We start from the raw sequence: 17,942 nt of genomic DNA, 5'->3' as shown, positions 1-17,942 counted from the left end.
TCTTGTTCATACGTTAATATTCTAGTCTCAAACCATAAGGGAGGAAAATATTTTATTAAAAAAAAAATCTAGCTAAAGTTTAAAGGAAGACTGATTGACACACTTTGTGGGATTGCTTTATCTTCCCTAGTGGTGAGGACAGAGAAAAGAACTGTTGGTGAATATTGGGTGGATCCAACTGGTGGTTAAGCTTGCATGGATTCTCTGTCCCCCTCTCTCTCAATCGAAAAAGCAGGTGGGGAAGACCAACGTGTAGCAACTCTCTTTGGACGTGACCATAGGAGTCTTGACCAGTTGGAGAGCCAGACGGGCATAGGATAAGCCTAGATAGGCCCAGCAATGCAGGATACTGCACATCTCTTCTGTGAAGGGTTTGTTTTTAAGTCTCAATCTGTGATGCCCAAATTATAATGGAGCAACCTTACTGGTATACTATGCTCCATCCTTAACCATAATTCACATGCCGTTAAAAAAGAAAAAGAAAAAGAAAAAAAGGTTAGATGTAAAGATTGGGCTTAATAATTCAATCGAATCGTGTAAGATGCAGTGTCATTAAGTCATGGCTCAATTTGTGCTTCAAATGGGCAAATCAGGGTTTTATTTTCCTTAATTTGCGTTGTTCAAATTTTGATCTTAGTTTGATGTCTCGTTGGCAAGTTGGACATTGATAATGGTGACGGATTGACGAAATCTCAATTGAATTCTATGCTGTCTGCCATCTCATTCTGTTTTGAATTGAAATGAATCAAATACAAAAGGCTACATGATTTGATATGAGAGTTCTGTACAAAAATTTTGTTTATATAATATTAGTAGTGGTTAAAAATTATGGCTGCAAAAGATCTAAGGTGTTGAACTTGGTTATGAAATTGAGTGAGTGTTTGGGAAGTGAGTTTTTATGCAGGTTTTTTTAGTTGTAGGATATTATGGAGAAATTTTTTTTGGTGTTTGGGAAGATAGTTGAGTTTTTTTTGTGGTTGAATGCGATGCTTGTGAGAGAAAAAGTGAAATGATTATGGGATTTGATGTGATATTTTGTTTGGATTTGTTTTTTTTGGTTTTGCAAAAACTTAGTCTTTTAGTGAAAAAAATAAAAAAAAATCCAAAAAAAATTGTTGCCAAACACCACCTTAGTGTTTGGTCACAAGACAAAATAGCGTTAGTTATCGACTCAAAAAATGATCTTAGGTTTGTGAGAATATTATGTAATTATGGAAATCTATGTAGTTATGGAATTAGGTTGATTGTGAGCATTCGATTGATTATATTTTCTATTCTTGATTAGGGTTAGGATTCCTATAAATATTAGTTGTAATCTTTGTATTATTTACAAGTTGAATATGCATAAACATTCATAAACTTACATAAAATTCTCACAACTTACAAGGTTATGTTCAGATGACAAAAATGGGGAGGCGAAATGAGAATTTCATTCTAAGTCTCTTTCATTCAGTTGTTTTGGTTCGTTTAGAAATGAAAATGTGATTCCCAATTTGGTTCCTAAGATACAATTGAGATGTGTGAGTCCTATTCCCGCATCCCCATGAGAATTTCACTTTCTTGGGAGAATGTGACTTATTTAAGAATAATAAAGGGCAAACAAAATTAAATTATGTCATACTTTCATATCAGATTCCTAACCAAATCAAATGCGGTAAAATTCTTGATAATAAGATTCTCATTCTTACTCTCTAATTCATATCATCCAAACATAACATCAATTATGAGACAAGTGGTGTTGATTAGGAAACAAAGTGGTTCAAATTTTCTCTCTTAGATTCTCAACAACTGAAAATTGATTTGCAATGTGCACCATTTAAAAAATGTATACCATATTCTTTCCATTTCAAAATTGATAGGTACACTATCTACAAAACTACAACATTTCCACTCCTAAAATTCATATTCCATACAAACGCTTACATATGCTTCAGCAGTCTAATACGAGCTCTGTTGAGAGGGAGAAGATCGAGTGCACAAGACTTTTGCTAAAATGGGATTTTGAGATATGCAGTCTTACTCCAATCTTTGGAGAAACTGTTTCTGTGATTAAACTCCGTGTCACAAAGTATGCTAATGACAAGCCTTACTGCTAAAATAAAACAAAAAGAGTGCGAAAATTGCTGGCTCTCTGCTTGCATAAACATAAACAAGTTCTCAAATTCATCCTGGAACAATTGGCCTTCATAAAACTGTTTTCGAGTTCTTCAAAAAAAAAAAAAAATTAAAAACAGGTCACGAAAACAATAGCCTTCAAGGTAAAAGAGCAATCAGAAATCTGAAAGCAATCGTACTTGCCAAGGTGTTTTAATTTGGGAATCCTCAGGTGCCTCTTCTTGATTGCGTGCTTCAAGCCTTCAAACTGGATCAGAAATAGCCAAGTGTTGATCACAGAATTCAAAAACATTTGTGAAACTAAATAAATACACAAAACAGACAATATACAAGAGTGCTGCTTCAAATTTCTAGAGGAATTGTAGTGTCCTTCAAAATTTCCAATTTTTTATCAGTTTGATTTCTAGAAACAAAGAAAAACTTTTTGAGCATTAGTTCAACATTCAGGATTTTAAGCTTCTGAAATACCTAAAAAAGAAAGGGGGAAAAAAGAACAAGATTGTCTATCAATCATCAAGACAAGTGGTCCTAGTTCCATACTAAGGTTCTCCATCTAACGACATAATTATAGTACTAAACTCTTTATTTATATCTATAACTTATTCAAGCAAAGTTTAGTACATAACCAGATATGTACTTGGGACATTTAAGATTGTAATGACAAACTATTTTTAAGCATCACTATATAGTCTACCAGAAAAGTATGACATTGGTTATCAATTACCATTGTCCCAATAAGATCATCTAGCCATCCCGCAAAAGAAAAACAATTGATTGTTAAAATACTTCTTTCTGCAGATTTATCAACAAAAAAAGAAAAAAAAAAACTGCTGCAGTATAAGATGAACATATGTTTCTTTCATAAGATTAATGCATGTTTTAGTGTGTACTCGAGACAATAAAACGCAAATAGTTGAAGACAGAGGAACATGGCGAGGGGGAGTGGGAAGGGAAGAGAGAGGGGGACGGTCAGCCAGAAGTAATGACATTCATTAGACATCTCGTCAATCAGCACTCGCACTTGAGGAAAGAAGAATCTCAATTCATCTGCAAACATCTTCAACTTCTTGCAACTTCGAAGAAGAAAGATTGGGCATCGTCCTGAAAAAACTAGAAAACCCCTAGATGTTGATTTGTGATTATGTATCAATTTTAAGCAGAATATAACAATCTCAATCAAACAATCAAGACAAAGAGACACAACGATTTTACGTGGAAAAAACCACAATTGGACACCTCCAACTGTGATAAAAAAACCACGGGCAACAGCCACAAAACAATCCACTAAGAAGATACTCTCAATTACCTAGCGAATCCACGCCTAATTGAACCAACCTCTATGTGCCTCTTCCAACCCGTCTTCACCTCGGAATTGTCTTTACGATGAGCCACCCCGGAATCCACCAAAGCTTCAGGCTCGAATTCTTCAGAATCCACCGAAGAACAACTCTCTCTTTTGTAGAACAAAACACAACCTTTGATGTACTCTCTTTAAACCATGAGTTGAATACTCAATAAAACATCAAAGAAAACTCACAAAGTATCCCCAGATATAAACCCTAAAACCCAAAAAGAAGATCTGGAGTAGTAATCCTAAAATCTGACCCAACACGCGAATTTATAGAATTTGTCCCGCGATCTCCGCTCGAGCGCCCAACAGCCCGCTCGAGCGGCTTCAGCAAAATATGCGCGTGATATAACAGAGGTCTGCTCGAGCGCCATAAAGCCCGCTCGAGCGCGAAATCACACATCTCAGTACTTTTGCAGGCGACCAAAAACTGCTGGAACCAAGGATTCTCCGCTCTAGCGGGGTAATGTCCGTTCGAGCGGACAGGCAACTTTGAATGCATTTTTGCATTTGGCTTCGGGGGCGCTGCCCCTCGACCCCGCCGTGGCGCTGCCCCGGACCCGCCAAGGGGCGCTGCCCCCTGGACCCCCGCGAGCTGACCGGGCAGCTCGATCCCCGTCATAATCAGTGAAGTGGCAATCTTGAAAGTATTAGCATCACAAACTTCTCTGAAAGGCACAATTCGGGCTGGATTCGCATCTAAACACTCATAGCCTCACTGAAATAAATGTGCGAAAATAAATACAACTGAAAGGAGTTTTGTCAAACGAGGTTGCCAAGAAATAAAACCTAATAGTCCCTTCATCCACCCTCCGCGTCTCTAAGTTGTGCAAACCTTTGAGTTCTAGATATTTTAATTGAGGGAATCCTCTTGCAGAGCAAACCATTTTTTCCCCCACAAAGGCTTCATCTAAGTAGAGGCTCCTTAAGTTAGGCAACTTCTCCAGTGTCGACATAGGGTCTTCCTTAAGTAGAGATCCCTCGAAGCATAGCTGGGTGAGGCTGCTGCTCGAGTACAAAGAGATATTCATCTGATGGTCAGCAGGTGGTGCTAACACTCGTATAGGCCCCTGTATATCCAGTTTATGAAGATGGTGACACCCCAATAATTCTGTCAGAAGAGTTGACGACTCAGAGAAAACATCGAAGTCACGAATACAAAAGGGAAAGTGGCGGAGGAGCTGTTGATTTGGGTTGCTGATGCTGAAGAGATAGTTGATGATATCCTCATGTCTCCCCCACATTCTTGCTTCTCTTAGTTGTCGGAGATTGGTTAATTTGCCGAGGTCCTTAACATCACAATAATATGTATGGAAGTTTTCTAGCATCTCTAGGTTGACCAACCCATCCAATCATAATATGTCACCATTTCTTGTATGTAAGGATTGGGGAAGATAAAGATGTTGCAGTGGTTCCATTTTCTATAGCACATTCGGTATGCATGGTTGTTCAAGCATCCTCAAATCAAGGATCTGCAAATACCTCAACTTGCCTATTGATGATGGCAACTGGTTAAACCATGAATATCTTAAACCCAAGTATTTCAAGTGAATGAGATTTCCTATTGTTTTTAGTAACTTCATATCATAATTGCTAAAAAAGCGATGCCCTATTGCTTCAAGACCTAAAACTTTCAGCAATTTGAAATGGCTGAAAATTCGGGGTTTGATTTGTTCCCCGTAGTTGATGGCTGCAGTTTCCTCCATAGGACAATACAACTGACCGAATGTGCTGATTTTTTATTTTGTTTTGTTTTGTTTGAGGAGGGAAAGGCCTCCATCAACATTCTCATCAAAGATAATGGCAAGTCTGTGTATTTGACTACTGCGATATGACAATAGTGAAGGAGTATAGGAATATTCCTTTCATTTCTATGCCTCTTCAAATCAATGACCTTAAGAAAATTTTCCTCTTCAATCTTTAACAAACATAGGTACCGTATAAGGTTGTGAAGCTTGCATGATTTTAACCTTCCTTGGGACCTGATTGCTGGGTACTTTTCTATCTGCACCTTTGAGCCAATTCATCCAAATAACACTTTGCAACGTTCATCATTGTTTCTTCTTCCCCTTTTTCCATATCCTCCAATGATGATGGCAATATAATACCTTCAGCCATCCACAGTTGGTATAATTTCTCTGCTTGTATCTCAACGTCTTCTGGGTAATTTCCCAAACAAAGAAAACATCCCTTCAACAGATATGGCAAGTCATGATAACCAAGAGCCAACACCTCCATTACTCCTCCGTGTTGTTGTCCAATGCTTCTGCCCTTCCTTAGAATTGAAATTAAATTTTGATGAACCATCTCCCACTCACTTGAAGTATGTTCTGTCACTAAGATTCCACCTAGCACAACAATGGCTGGCAGTAAACCCCCACACCGTTCAATCATTTCCCTCACTAACATCTCCATCCTGACATCAACTTTGAAGTCTACAAAAGGAGCAAAGAGAAGATTTGTAGTTACAAATAAAATCGAAGTACTCCTTTATAACTACAATACCTTCACTTGTACATTTTTATGAATAGAATGTGTTTGGTGCAGCGTTCTAACTATAATTCTACCCCTTCATGTGAATCCTCTGTTTGGATACAACTTTCAAAAATTAATTCCATATTCACTTTTGAAAATATGTCTACCTGGTCATCCTGTCGGATGTCCCCCGGACCGCCGGACGACCGGAACAGTGGTTTTTTTTTTTTTTTTTTTTGGGCACCTGTTATTTTTATATTTTAAATAAAAAATATTTTCAGATTTTTTTTTAAATTTTTTTTATGAGTTTTGAATAGAATTTTGAGCTATGTGTTTGTGAAGAAAATTATGAAAAACAAAGATATTTCATTTATTGAAAGCTTACATTTCATACTTACAATGTATCTATATATAGAGGTCTAATGCAGAGTATTCTAGAATCTCTAACAGCCTAACAGAATTTGCATATTACAAGCTAGTTACAACTGCCACATGTGGACTGCATAACTGTTTTGATAACTGTGGCTGAAAGGTGGCGTGGCTTGTGGTTGAAGTGTGAATTGAGCTGAAAGGGTGTGCTTCTGCAACCGTGGCTGTATTGGCTCAGTTGACAGTTGGCTTAGTAGTCTCAACAGTCCCCTACAAGCTGATGGGCTGCTCAAAGACCATTAGCTTGTCCTTGAGGTACTGAAATCTTGAAACAGACAAGGGCTTGGTAAACAAATCAGCTAGTTGATCAACAGTAGGAATGTATTGGACAACAAACTGCTTAGCCAAAATTTTATCGCGCACAAAATGACAATCGATTTCGATATGCTTTGAGCGAGAATGAAATACGGGATTGGAAGCCAAAGCCATGGCAGACAGATTATCACACCAAAGCACAGGTATGGTTGGAGAAGAGATACCCATTTCAGTGAGCAACATTATAATCCAACTAAGCTCAGCAGCAGTATGTGCTAAAGCACGATACTCTGCCTCGGTTGATGGGCGGGATACAGTGGCCTGTTTCTTGGCAGACCAAGACACTAGATTATCTCCCAAAAACACACAATAACCGGAGATAAATTTTCTATCATGAATATCACCAGCCCAATTGGCATCTGAAAAACCATGAAGATCAAAAGAACTGGGAGTATAGTGCAACCCATGAGAGAGAGTACCCTGCACAAATCTCAGAATCCTTTTAACTGCAGCAAAGTGACCCACTGTAGGAGCATGCATGTGTTGACATGCTTGATTAACAGCCAAAGAGAGATCAGGTCGAGTGATGGTAAGATATTGTAAGGCTCCAACAAGACTCCGATAAAGAGCAGGGTTATCAAATGGAAGAGAAGCATTTGGAGGAGTGGGAGGCTTGACAGATATAGGAGACGAACAAGGTTTACAAGCAGAAAGACCGACTTTCAAGAGGATGTCCTTGGCATATTTTTGCTGAGACAGAAAATAACCGGGATTGGTAGACTGAACAGAGATACCAAGAAAATAGGAAATGTTCCCTAATTCCTTCATAGAAAAGGCATTATGCATATGAGTGATAAGTTGCTGAATATGGACAGAATTATTTCCAGTAAGTAAGATGTCATCAACATAGATGAGTAAGTACGTAATTGAGGTAGAAGTTCTGTGAATGAAGAGGGAGGAATCACATTTACTATTGACAAACCCTTGGGAAAGTAAGAAGGTAGAAAAGGTGGAATACCATGCCCGGGGAGCTTGTTTGAGACCATATAGTGCTTTGTGAAGTTTGCAAACATGAGAAAGGAAGGAAGTATCTACAAACCCGGGAGGTTGAAGCATAAAAACTTCTTCATCAAGAATGCCATGAAGGAAGGCATTGGAAATATCCAACTGGTTAAGAGACCAGTTATGAGAAAGAGCAAGGCAAAGCAAAATTCGAATAGTAGGTTGCTTAGCAACGGGACTAAAGGTGTCATGAAAATCCAGTCCTTCTTGTTGTAAGTACCCTTTGGCTACTAAACAATGAGGGAATGCACCAGATTTGGATCGAGTGGTCATAGGATGGATATTAGAGGAAGTCAAAGGTAAAGAAGGTAGTTGAATGGCAATGGAGTGAATAGGAATGGAAGAAGAAACAAAAGGAAGAGAATCAGAGGAAGGCTGATTTTGTGTCTGAATAATCTAATTTTGGGTCTGAGGATGAACAGGCTGAGATAAATGGTGCTGATGCTGTGACTGAGAGGAAGACTGATGCTGGGTCTGAGTATGTGGAAACTGTGACTAAGGATGGATATGAGGATGTTGAGATAAATGGGGCGGAGTCTGTGCAGGTGGCTGTGTCTATGCCTGCTGAAGCTGATGCTGCGACTGAGTATGGGCATGTCGAAAGAAATTCGGAGGCTGTGCAGGTGGCTGTTTCTGTGCCTGCTGAAGCTGAGTCTGTGCAGGTGGCTGTTTCTGTGCCTGCTGAAGCTGATGCGGCGACTGAGTATGAGCATGTTGAAAGAAATTCTGAGTCTGTGCATGGGGCTGAGTTTGTGCAGATTGTGGAGTCAGCTGAGTCTGTGCATGGGGCTGAGTTTGTGCAGATTGTTGATTCAGAGAATGCAGATTTGGAACCTGCTGATTCTGAGGCTGGGCCGGCAGATTGTGGGCTGAAATCTGAGAGGAATGCTGCTGAGTCGGTGAAACAGAGTGGGATTGATGGAGCTGAGAAGTAGACTGTGGAACATGGACCTGGGGCTGCTCTGGAGAAATGTGAGAAGAAGAAAGGGAAGGTGAGGAGGAAGGCCAGAAAAAAAAAATGTAAATGAGGAAGAGAAGGAGCAGGTGAAGAGGAGGAAGCAAAGGGAAAAATATTCTCATGAAAAACAACATGTCGAGAAAGATAAACTTTGCCTGATTTAGGATCAAGACACCGGTAGCCCTTAGCAAAAGGATGGTAGCCAATAAAGACACATGCCAGAGATTTGGGTTGAAGTTTAGTAGACTGATAAGGTTTGAGCCAAGGAAAGCATTGGCAGCCAAAAGTTTTAAAATAGGAAAAATCTGTATGGATTTAAAAAGCACTTCAAAAGGAGACTTGTGAGTAAGTTTGGAGGATGGAAGTCTGTTAATCAGAAAAGTAGCAATAGCGATGGCATCAAACCAGTAGTGCAAAGGAACAGAAGAATGATGGAGAAGAGCTGTAGCAGTCTCAGTGATATGGCGGTGCTTCCTCTCAGCAATACCATTCTGAAAGGGAGTATAGGGAGAAGAATGTTGATGAATAATTCCATGAGTAGTTAAATATGTGTTAATTTTGGATGTAAAATATTCTGAGCCTCCATCAGTTCGTAAAATATGTAAAGTAGTGGCAAACTGATTTTCAACATAAGCCTTAAACTCCATGAATTTAGCACAAACTTCACTCTTATAAGCCAAAGGATAAAGCCAAGTAAAGCGACTAAAATCATCAACAAACAAAACATAATACTTGTAACCAGAACTAGAAGCAAATGGGCCCCAAACATCACTATGGATGAGGGAAAGTGGTGCATTTACAGTAGAAGTGGACAGATGAAAAGGTAGCTTATGACTCTTAGCTATACAACAGTCAGTACAATCAAAAGTAGCAGACTGATGAACAGACTTAGAACAAGACAAGTAAGGCATGAGATGATTCAACTTTATTACAGATGGATGGCCTAATCTATTATGCCAAACAGAAGGAGAAACAGGTACAGTAGCATGAGAAGAACTGAGATGAGCATGCAACATAGGTGGTGAGATGGCAGCAGCAGAAAGAGATGGATTAAAATGGTATAGGCCATTGATATTAGAACCTTGATGAAGAACTTTCTTCGAAACCTTGTCCTGAATCACAAATGTAGAATCATCAAAGGTAATAGAACAGTTATTATCTTTGGCTAATTTGTGAACAGAAACAAGATTAGAGGAGATAGAAGGAGTATGTAAAACATTGTTCAATCAGAAGGAGAAATGCGGTGTAGGAAGTAAGCCATTACCAGTGTGATGAATAGGAATGGTAGTACCATCACCGACTGTTATTTGATCAGATCCGTGATAAGGATGAGAAGAAGTGAGATTATGCAAATCAGGTGTGATATGCTCAGTAGCTGCAGAGTCGAGATACCAAGGGGCTGAAGTAGAAGAAGCTGGATGAGAGGAAGCAACAAAAGCCTGTGAATTGTTCTGTGGAGAAGTGGTAGACTGAAATTGTGGATCCAGTCTATACCAGCAATCTAAAGCAGTATGACCATGTCCTCCACAAATTTGACAGATCAGAGAAGACGCAGATCGGCCGCGTCCTCGAAATGAACCACGGCTAACATAATTCTTAGGATGACTAGAAGAATAGGAAGAACCAGAATGTTGATTCTGTGAATGACTATTTGGAGATCCAGTTGAGCCATAGGAACGGCCTCCTCGTCCTACTCTAGAGTATCTTCCTCGAGATCGAGAACCTCGATAGGTATAATTCAAAGAACCTCGAACAGAAGAGAAGGCCACAATAGGTTCAGTATGATCTTTGTGATGTTTAGACTCAACATGTATAGCTTCAGAGATAAGCAGAGAACTCAGTTCATCAACTGATATGGATTCGGAACGAGCTCTAATCGTCGTCTTAAATGCATTATATTCTTCAGGCAGGCCATTCAAAATTAGAAGCACGAGATCTTCATCAGCAATGAATGCAGAGGCAAGAGCTAATTGACTTACTAACTCTTTGATTTTTGTGAGATATGCCTCCATAGACTCAGTTTTCTTGGTAACACTATTAAGTTTGTTCTTGAGTTGATGCACATGAGATCGAGAAAGTGTAGTAAACCTCTTGTGTAAAGCACTCCAAACCTCAGAACAACTGTGAAGATGAAGAACTGTGGAATAGATTGCAGGTGATAAAGTTGCAGTGATGCAACTAAGAAGATGTGCATCTACAAGTTTCCATTGAGAATAGGCAGGATTATCAACCTCTGAGCCAGAATCATCTTTGATTGTAACAGATGGACAAGGTGAAGTACCATCAACAATGCCAAGTAAATCAGTAGCTTTCAAAATATTCTGAGTTTGATTCTTCCAAATCAGAAAATTTGAGGCATCAAGCTTGACAGTGATAAACGAAGACAGATTGGAAATGAGAAGTGTAAGATTAGAAGGAATCGAATTTGAAAACATTGAATTAACTGAAACAAGAGGATGAATCAAGATTGAATACAAATGAGGATGAAGCAAAATCGAAGACAGATGAGGATCAACTCGCAAGAGATTGAAGCTCTGATACCATGAAGAAAATTATGAAAAACAAAGATATTTCATTTATTGAAAGCTTACATTTCATACTTACAATGTATCTATATATAGAGGTCTAATGCAGAGTATTCTAGAATCTCTAACAGCCTAACAGAATTTGCATATTACAAGCTAGTTACAACTGCCACATGTGGACTGCATAACTGTTTTGATAACTGTGGCTGAAAGGTGGCGTGGCTTGTGGTTGAAGTGTGAATTGAGCTGAAAGGGTGTGCTTCTGCAACCGTGGCTGTATTGGCTCAGTTGACAGTTGGCTTAGTAGTCTCAACAGTTTGGTTATGAGTTGTAAGTTTTTAAATCAAATCTCATATGTCACATCAAAAATTTCAAATTCAATTCAAAACTCATAACTAAACAAATTTTCCACACTCAAATCATTATTCCAAAACTCACAAACTCAAAATACAACTCTATTCTCAAATAACAATTCTAAAACTCTACAAAACACTACCGATGATTTTCTATTTCTTTCTTACCAAGTTTTCTTAAACATGTGGAAAAAATCTGCTAAGTATTTGTTGACTTGTGCACATCACAAATAGAAATTAGAAATTAGAAATTTGAAAAGATTAGAATTGATAAAAAATAATTTTGTTGGACATCATGTGTCTTTCATTTCTCATAAATTAGGTTTTATTTAATAACCTCATTGAATGCTTAAATATGAAACTTTTAGTAAATCATTTACTAATTGCATTTGACAATACACGGTAGGCTATCACCTTTACTTCGAAAATGCATGAACTTTTGAAGTCAAAGAAATTCGAAATCAGTTATGCTCTATATAATTTGGAGAATTTAGATTTTCAGATTTTTTTTTTTTAAACAAATGATCTTTTAGGTTTTAAATTTCAACAATTAAGCTTTCAACACTAATGACACATTACAAGAATTTCTTAGTGCATAACTTCTATTGAACAAAAAAACATTGTCCTATTTTTTAGTGCAAAAATTAATATTTAAGTTTTGGATTATTTGAACCATTGGAGGGGTAACCTATTCACGGACGCTATTGACTTGCTTGGGGGCCAAATGATCAATGATGCCACGTCTTGGGGATCGCATGGAAGGATTCCCTCCCAATAATCAGATTGAGACAAAGATACTACAAGTCTCTAAATAGGTCGAGGATAAGAGGTTAATAGAACCTGGGCAATCCCTTGATCTTAGTATTAGCGGCCAAGCCACACGATCCCCATGTCTTAGACTCCCAGCAAAGACTACAACACAACAATTAGGCTACACTATAGTCATGCACCAAGTCTCAAGGGGCCTCCTTGACTATACCAGGCAACCGGGGAAGACATCAGTTTGGGTATTTCACATATGAGAAGGAGATCTTAATTCGTAGACCTCAATTTTAATTTCTTGCCCTAACCTCACCATAATAGTTTTCGGGGTATCAACTCTGATGGAAGTACATGGGAAAGTCCCAAGATGAAGCTCATACGAGACAATGCTAGGCAGAACCAAGTGGTTTTAGTCTTTTGTTTTATTTTTTAAGACTCTTGATCAATCTCAAAGGTACTGTGAACTAATCTCTTGGGTACACTCATTGGTAGATTAGGGAATAATTATTTACTTAACACATTCTTCTTCTTTTTCTTTTTTTTTTTTTTTGGGGACAATTAGCAGTTTTCCTTTTCTTGCGGCTCAATCTCTATAAATTAGGGTTCTACCCTAATAGCAAATCAATGCAAAGAAGTTGGGGAAAATTGGCCAAAAGTCCACGTTGTAGACTGTTATGTGGCAGAGGTTCAAGAATTTATCTTTGTTGGTTATAGTGACACATGTGGTGGTAAGGACAATTTATGACATCTTTGGCCCTTTATGCGTATTTGTACTAAAAACTTTAAAATGCTATAGCTTCAACTATATAAATACGCTTTTAATAAAATTGATATTTTTGGATTCGTCTTTTTGAGATGTTTAAAACAAGATTCATATTGAATATACAATTCTAGAAGGAGGCAAAAAAAGAAAAAGGTAGATGTATCTATCCCATTTTTAAATTAATTTGAGGCAAGCCAAAGCCAAGGTAATCCATGGCAAGTAAACTATGTATTTGGTATCATGCAAACTATAGTTCAGCACAATGGAACGGGCACTTGACCCACCTTATGGATTGGATGACATAATTTTTTTGTCTTATGTTTCATGATTTATTCGAGAAAATTCAAATTCAAAGACCAAAAAAAAAAAAAAAAATTTTTTTTAATCTTATTTTACAGAAATAACCACCTAAAACTGCCTTTAGCTGTTTCATTTGAATAGATCTCGAAAAAATACATAGAATAAAAAAAATTCATCCACAATGGACCACTAAGTGCAAAGTTATGGCCTTTTGAAATTTGAACACCATAAACATTAAGGTTTTTTTTAAAGATTTCACAAAGATGAATCTAAAAATACAAATTTCATTTAAAATAGGATAACATAATTCAAGTTATGAGATTTTAAAGTTTTAATGTAAAACACACAATGGAAAGCTCCTAAAAAGTTTGTTGATATCAAAAGATGATCAGCAGGATTTTGAGAGGCACACTTGGGTAATTGAGGCCATTTTTGTCAAAGAACAAAGGTGTGTCCTTATGCGACGAACAAAAAGTTACTTCAAGAGTTTAATTGCCAAATCAAAGCACTTAATATGGTAGTAACACGAAAAAATCCTCTTTTGACTGTATTTTTTCCCTACAATTTTGTGCTTTAAACTCAAAATTACCAATTATAAGTCCAACAAAATTGGGTCGGTAAGAAGTAGCATAGGTTGCTCCAAAAAGAAAGAAAGAAAGAAAGAAAGTTACATATCACTAGACATCAAATGTAAATTGGCAATAAACTAACATGTACAATCTCTTTTTGAGAATACCTTCTTCTGAAATAGCTCCCAACTCTCTTCTTCATTTAAGCAGTTTGGTTCATGGAGGAAACAAGTTGGATCTATGTGCATAGCCACTTATTTATTACGAGTTGTAAGCAATATTTTACTGCCCAAACTTCCTTGTGGGAAGGCAGCTCTTAGACTATTCCAAGCATATGATGACCAAATGTCTTCTTTTCTTCTTTTTTTTCCGTTGGTCTCTCACCAACTTTGGGGTGCTAGCAAATGATAGGGTGAGCTCTGTGGTGCCAACCTAGTTGGGATCATTTAGCTCACTGTGATGCTTTTGCACTTCCCTTTCCTTTATTGATATTTTTTGTCTTGTATCTTGTACTTGCTCATTTCATCAATAAAGTTTCTTTTTTGCCGATCAAAGTGCTTCAAAGTAATGTATCAACTCTGTGTATTTTGCAAAGCTGAGTTTGAAACTGTGAACCATGTCATGGTGTCCTGCCGTTTTGCATCATCTGTGTGGCTTGAAATGTTGAATTGGTGGAACTGGAACTGTTGAAGGGTTGCTTCTATGGTGGGATGGAGAGGTGCTCAACAGTAAGGAGAGAAAGATTTGGAGGGGCATACCTCTAGTTGTGTTGTGGTCCTTGTGGAAGCTTCGAAATGATGTGGTGTTCAATGTTGCCATCCCTGATGTGGCTGTGTTATGTGAAGTGATAAAAGTCAGGGTTGCTCTGTGGCTGAGACCGTATTATTTAGATCATAGTTTTACAGTTCAGGATTTTGTGATTAATCTTAGGCAAGTGAGAAGGTGTATTTCAAGAAGAAGTGTCTAAGGAGGCAAATGTTATGGCTGGTATGACTGTGAAGTGCATTATCATCAGGGTGTGGAGGTTAGAGTCTGATCTGGGTGGACACTGGTTGCTGAGGTTATTGACTGATTTGGGTGGAACTCCTCTGCTGCTGTTTGAGCTTCTTTCTACTCTGTCCTCCAGGTTGTTGTTTGGAAGGGGGGACTCCTCTAGTTGCTGAGGTTATTGACTGATCTGGGTGGAACTCCTCTGCTACTGTTTGAGCTTCTTTCTGCTCTGTCCTCCATGTTGTTGTTTGGGAAGGTGTAGATCTGATTTGTCGCTCAGCAGAGTGTAGATGGTGGTTAAAACAGAGAGCTTGTCTTGTATTGGGGTGTTTGTTTTGCTAGGCTAATCTGATTTGTTCTACTGTTGGGCTAAGGGCTACTGATAAAAGTAGAGAGGTGTGGGGCAGGTTTGGTCTGTCAATTTGTTTACTCTGTGGTGGTGTGTTTATCTTTCAAGCTTTGATTTGTAAATGTGTTTTGGGTGGTGTACCTTTATATCTTTATGCTGTTTTGGTTGTTTTGGGGGTGTGGTTTGTATCAGGTTTGGGTAGTTCTCCATTGGATGAGGTTGTGTTGATGTTGTGGTTGGATCCTCACCAACTCGATTACATCCGCTATGATACATTTTGTACTCATCCTTCTTGTCTTGTATTGATGTAATATGTCTTTGTTTCATCAATAAAATGTCTCTTCTTTGCTGATCCAAAAAAAAAAAAAAAAAAAAACCACTAGGCATTTTTTTCTCCTGTTGGATTTGATAGAGTTTCTTGACAAGCTCTTCATCTCTCATATTTATGATTTGATCTTTCTGCTCTGGTACAAGTTTAGCAAAAATCCCTTCCAAAATATCTTTTCTTTGCCATTGCTGAGATACATAGACCCAAGCAAATCGATCAAAGTGGTTCTTAATATCTTTTTGATGGTTTATCTTCTTAACAAGGTGGCCTTTCCTAGACCACCCATGCCACAAATAGCAATAACCTGACATCTTTCGTTCACCAAGTGTTTCATTAATGTCTTCATGTCTTCTTGAAAGAAAACAAAATCTTCTTCAATAACATGGGAATAAGACCGCTGAAATTGAAGTTGCCTTGGACATACAGAACTTGAAAACCTTCTCTTTCCATCATAGCAATCAAGCCATAACTTTGTAAGCTTGAGATGAGTATAGTGATATTGCTTTTAATAGTTTCAATCTCAAAGCGAATCTTGTAGCAGCTAAAACTTCATTCAAGATGATGACAGATCTGATGAGGATATTTCGAAAATCTCCTCCTCTCCTCCTTGATGCCACTTCAAAGACAAAAGGTTCAAAAACAGCCTCCGCATTATAAGCAACTTCTCTAATTTCTGTGACCAAATTGCGGATCGTCTCCTGTTTATCTTGTTTTGCATCTACATCTTTCAAGAAGCATTACATCTGCCTTAAGTGTGCTCAGATTTGCTCTGCTTGATTACTGACACCATGCAAGAATTTTGCTTCACCAATAACTAAATCACCAAGCCCTTTCACAGTGAAGGAGACAAAAGATTCGGCCATCGCCCTTTGCCGGATTGAAGAGTACTACAAACTTAGATGCAATGTGTATGCACAAGAGTGTTTCTCATCTTAAATATTCCACATGTACATACATTCTCAACTGTGCAACACAAAACATTATTGCATACCAATTGAACTTCCAAATTATGAGTGCTCCAATGGCTTATGCTTTTAACCCATTTCACTCTCTCACAAAAAAGCCAAAAACAGTCAAAAAATAGCTTTTAACCATCTTTCCAAAACACCCCATATTTTATTTGTTACTATTAACTTTTATGTTTTCGTCAAAAATGAGTTTTTGATGTGATATGCTTTAACTTTGCATGAGAATCTCTAAGTTAGTTGTCTGTTAGCTTTTCCAATTTGGAAACTAGGATTTGGATTTGGAATTAGAAGTGGATCTGCAATCCGTAGATTTAAAATATACGTAAGGATTAGATATAAGGTCTTGAGCTCAAGTCTCCTAAGGGTCCGCTGGAGATTTGCCTAGTCATTAAACTTTAGGGCCTCTACGGATTAGTTCTCAACTGCCTATATACGAGTTTAAAATGATTGTACATTATTTATAGCACAGACTCTACAAAAGAATGTACAACTTATTTTATTTATTTATTTTGTTTTTTGTTGGATCGACAACAAAAGAGATAGCATTATTGAAAAGAAAAAGAAAAAGAAAAAAAAGAGAGTAATAAGGGGAAGGGACAAGTAATCTGCCAAAGAAAGAACACAAGTAAAGAAGAAAAAATAATAAACATGTCAAAATCACAATCTACAAAAGCTCACACCATCCTCCATTCACTTTAAACCCTTTAGAAATCAAAGCCCAAAAGGAGGTAAATAACACAATCTATCCATAAAGAATGATATCCTCCAAATACAACCTTAGATTTGAAATATATGGATTTAAAAAATCAATTGCTTGGATGATAAGTATACATGTAAGGATTTGAATAAAAGATTTCCAAATACTCTTATGCAATCCCCAATCTATAACTCATATAAAAAAAATATGCAGTTTGCATTTGTGGGTTCATATATATCATCACTAATCCTTGACTCAAAACTTGGGTTAGGGTTTGTTCCCTCTAGGTCTCAAGTTTAATACCCACTACCAACAATAAGCTCCTTAGGGCCATGTCCATACAGGGTTGAAGGCCTTGACTTTAAATGAACGGTAGAATTGGTCCTAAGATTAATTGAGGTGCCCGTAAGTTAGTCCGGATTATTAAAAATAAAAAAGAAAAACTTCACTCAAAACTATATCAAATTTAAATTTGGGTAAAAATAACTCAAAACATGCTCACTCAAACTTTATATGAAATTAAGTTTTACCCAAATTTTTTTCCAAATTATGGGAGACTCAAATGTTTACGCAAAATTTTTAAGATGCTTTTTATGGCTCTCAAATTTATCACTCAGTCATTAGTGAAATTTTTACTCAAATTTATGCCTAAATCTAAATTTGTCTAATTCATATCAAATAAAGTTTTTACTTAAA

The sequence above is a fragment of the Camellia sinensis genome, chromosome 7 (assembly GCF_055761805.1).
Source record: "Camellia sinensis isolate YWXY chromosome 7, ASM5576180v1, whole genome shotgun sequence".
Classification (NCBI taxonomy): Eukaryota; Viridiplantae; Streptophyta; class Magnoliopsida; order Ericales; family Theaceae; genus Camellia; species Camellia sinensis.
Note: the sequence above shows the minus strand (reverse complement) of the source record.